Source organism: Chenopodium album, chromosome 23 (genome assembly GCF_948465745.1).
Source record: "Chenopodium album chromosome 23, dcCheAlbu1.1, whole genome shotgun sequence".
Classification (NCBI taxonomy): Eukaryota; Viridiplantae; Streptophyta; class Magnoliopsida; order Caryophyllales; family Amaranthaceae; genus Chenopodium; species Chenopodium album.
This window is the reverse complement of record NC_137856.1, coordinates 1,003,543-1,007,769: the sequence shown is the minus strand read 5'-3', so window position 1 is coordinate 1,007,769 and position 4,227 is coordinate 1,003,543. Positions and strand designations below refer to the sequence as shown.

At 34.1% G+C, this 4,227-nt stretch overlaps 1 pseudogene; it reads right to left on the bottom strand.

The window, feature by feature from the left end:
- Nucleotides 1–330: 330 nt before the first annotated feature.
- Nucleotides 331–2,052, bottom strand: LOC145609591 (phloretin 4'-O-glucosyltransferase pseudogene; annotated as a pseudogene).
- Nucleotides 2,053–4,227: the final 2,175 nt, after the last annotated feature.

Sequence of the window (4,227 nt, the reverse complement as noted above, 5' to 3'; positions counted from 1 at the left end):
CAAGTAATTTGGTCTCCCAAAGAGAATTGTAAAGTTTTGCATGCATTCACAATAAAACTGGTTACAAACATCACTAATTACACTAAAATCGGTTGCTCAAAGTAAATTTCAACACAATTATCATCTATCATTGAGTTTTTCATTGTGACAAAACCCATATACTAAAAGTCTAAAACACATTTATAAGTATTAAATAAAATATTATTCCTACTTGGAAAATTAGATTCCTAAGCTATGAAAGCTTAATTCTTTAAAAAAAAAAAAAAAAAAAAAAAAAAAAAAAAAAAAAAAAAAAAAAAAAAAAAAAAAAAAAAACCTTAATTAGAAACATCAATACATACCTAAATCCATGATTTTAAACTTTCAAGCAATGTTTTCTTTACATAAAAGATCGTTATCCTTAGCTTTCCTATGATTTTTATCTCCAAGGGAATCAATATTCTTCTCTAAAAGTTGATAAGGTGCTACTCTTTTCTCTTGCATGCAACTTTTCTTTTCAAAAAGTTCCCCATTTTCAATTGTTTTCTCCTCAATTAGTAATTCTTTATCTTTTAAGGGCCCTTCCATGTGGTAAATTACTTCCTCTTTTAGTTGTCTATTTTGAAGGCCCTCTAAGAAACATTCAAGATTATTGTTGGAAGAACCCCCTTCCATAATTGCTTCTAGGGCCAACTCCATCCACTTCTTTGTGTTTCTCCTTATCTCTTGTCCAATCTGTTCATCTCCCATTACGGTCTCCACACACCGTTTGACCTCTTCTCGGTCCACAATAGTACCCTCTTCATTATTCTTTTTAGCTCTGATTCCCACTCGCCATACCTCCTCCACCAACTTTGCGTTGGTAGGTTGATCCGATATCTGTGGGACCCCCACTATTGGTACTCCCGTGACTAAACCTTCTAATATCGAGTTCCATCCACAGTGTGTCACAAAACACCCTATTGTAGGGTGGCTTAGCACTTCCACTTGGGAGCACCAAGGCACAATAAACCCTTTTTCATTCGGGTTACCACCAAACGGCCCAAGCCTGTTTTTAACTAGATCATCTATAACAACCTCATCTTCATCCCCCACAATTTTATTATGGGTCATGGGCCTAACTACCCACAAGTAAGGTCGGCCCGTTAATTCAAGCCCATGCAATATTTCCTCAAATTGCTTCCTTTTTATGACGGCCATGCTCCCAAATGACACGTATATAACTGACTTCTCTACTTTGTTCTCTAACCAAGTTAAGTATTCCCTAGACCGCTCAAACAAATCACAACCGTACGATGTATCGGATGGATCAATCATGTCCGAGAAGGCGGAAGGAATCAACGGTCCGATGGTGATCATCTTTACACGATGATCACGATCATGATCAACGGCCTTGATTAACACGGATTCTTCAAGAGCATCAAATGAGTTTATGAGGACCGTTGGATTGGGATCTTTTTCAAGGGCCCTGATGTGATCCTCAATAGTGGGTGCAGCAAAATAGTGTGGACTTGAGGGCAGGAGAAAACTAGGAAGATCAGTACTTTCAAACAGTGGCAAACCTGGTAAATCTATGGAAATTTGAGGGCTTTTGATATCATTTCTGTTATTACCGTTAAAGTAGCGGTTATAAATAGCAAACGTGGTTGCTGATTGGATGAACAACAAAGCCGAGGGCACGTGAAGCTCACGCGCCACGTCAGCAGCCCAAGGGAGCATTAAGGAATAGATCAAAAGGTCGATCGGACGACCTTGATTAGAGAGGGCGATGATGAGATCATGTAGGGAGGTGGATACCACGCGCTTGGCTGTTTCGGCCACGGTCTTTGGGTCATCCGACGGCTTAACGCCATCATCAAACCCCGTTGAGAAAGTGGCAAAGGATAGACGGTCGAGGTTTGATCCCATGGAGGGGAGGTTGATACGATCCCGGGCATTGGCCGTGGTGGCGAAGGTGACGTGTAAGGTGGGGGAGGCGCGTGTGAGACACTTGGCAAGTTGGAGAGTGGGGTTTAAGTGGCCTTGTGCCGAGGCAGCAATGAGAAGGAGGTGATGGTGTTTTTGGTTGCTCATAATAATAAGTATAAGAGTTTTTATGAGAGAAAATGTTTTGGATGAGAAGTGAAGTGAATGGTAGTGAATGGTTGTATGTGTATCATAAGATATTTAAGTTGTGGCTTAAATGTGTATTAGTGGTACATTATTGTGTTTTTATGTCTCAAAATCATGGTTAACACTATTATTAACATGATATTTATAATAGTGTATAGTGTATTAGTGTTACACGTACTATTACACTACAAACTTAAAAGTATGGATGATAATTTGATGTGATATTTGTAACTTTGCAAAATTTTTCTTTGTATGCACATTCGTCTTCAAATAATAGTCTTATTTCACTTAATAATTTTGTCCCTTGATAAATTTTCAATTTCACATTTAGATTATTTTTTAATAAATGTATAATTTTTCCTTAACTTTTAAATCAATCAAATCTTCATTTTATTGTTTTGCAAAGTATTTTGTTCACTATAAATCAACAAAAACTCATCATCTTATTATTAAAATCACTTCACGCTATAAAAACTTGTACAAAAGATGAATACGAATCTTAAATTTGTGGACGAAGGGAGCATTTAAAATTGTATAACTTACTCCGATCTATTACTTTCCATATAGAATATACGAAGTATCAACTAGAGGAGAATATTTACTAGAGTCAACGCTTTAATTTTGATCATTGAAATTTTCTTATTTACTCGGATATATATTAAAAAGAAAAATTCAAAACTTATTGCTTTGTGACAAATTTGGAATTAGATTCAAGATGAAACATTATGCTTGATAGATGAGTACTATACTACTTATATGATGGTGGTGGAATATATAGCTGCCATACATATGTAGTCCTAATATCTTGAATATATTCTCTCAAGCTAGTCTCAATAAATAATTTTCCTATCTTTAAAAATTTATCTTGCAAGAATATTTGATAATGATACAAAATATATAAGTCATAAATGTATTACACTAGATTTGAAAAATACAAAAACTATTATTAATTAGAAAAATTAGAGTAAAAAAAATCGACTAACATCATGTTCGGGCACAACACAAATCTATGACATCAATTTTTGTCCTGAATAATGTTGGATAAATTTGTACCTATACTGAAAACGTTACATCTTCTAAAGTGAGTTTAAAATATACTAAATCACCAGCTAAAAAAGTACTCCATGTTTACAAAGAGTATGGAATCAGAATTTGTGGAATAATAATTATTTTCCACCAAGTTTATATAAATTAAAAAAATATTTTCTTAAATCTAGTACTGAACATTTTGCTAAATAAAGAATCAAGCTTAAAAGCAGTCCTTCTATTAATTCCTTCTAATTAATAAATTAGTTATACTTTTCAAGTTTTCAGCTAGACAAAGCTAAATGGAACTATATCCTGTACCATAATTGGTAAAGAAAAATAACTTAAGTTAGTACAATTCTTAATTATTCGTATAGTAATCATGGGTTTCATGTGATTTAAGTACAGATTGATGTAATTAATGACAGTCTTTTCATAATCTTTGGCCCAACTTTAGTTAGAAAGCACCATGTTTTGCTCGTAAAAGAGACATCTTTTATTGGATATATACTGTAGATGCATATTTTAATTATTAAAATATCTAATATAAAATGCATCTTAAGCTTTTACACCAATTGTTTTATTGTTATTTCAACAGGTAAAGTGACAAACCTGTGAAACCATATCCAATTATAAGTGACTAAAGCTTAGCCTTTCTCCAAATCTAAATCTGCAATATTTGACTATTTACACCATTTCTTTTACTCAGTGTAAAAACTTTTATAAAGTGATTAGAAGGCAATATATATAAAGGTATTTTCAATATATTTATTCAAATTTGCCCAATCATTGCATGTCACACCTTCTTTTCATCTTAGCATGTCATTTTGGGCCACGAAGCACGTATACACCATTCAATTGTCGTATACTCTTATGTATTTAACACATACACGAATGGGACTAACCTAAATACATAGCATAGGAATAACACTCCGTCTAATTTTAAGAGATCTTAGAACACATGGACACAAACGGTGTCCTACATTGACATAAATACGCAACATTAACATTTTTGTGGGTTTAATGGTGCGAGCTAGTGAATACTAATTAAGGCCCTGTTCTTTAAAGCTGCTCTGCTCCGTCCTACTTTGCCCTGCTCTGCTGAAATCT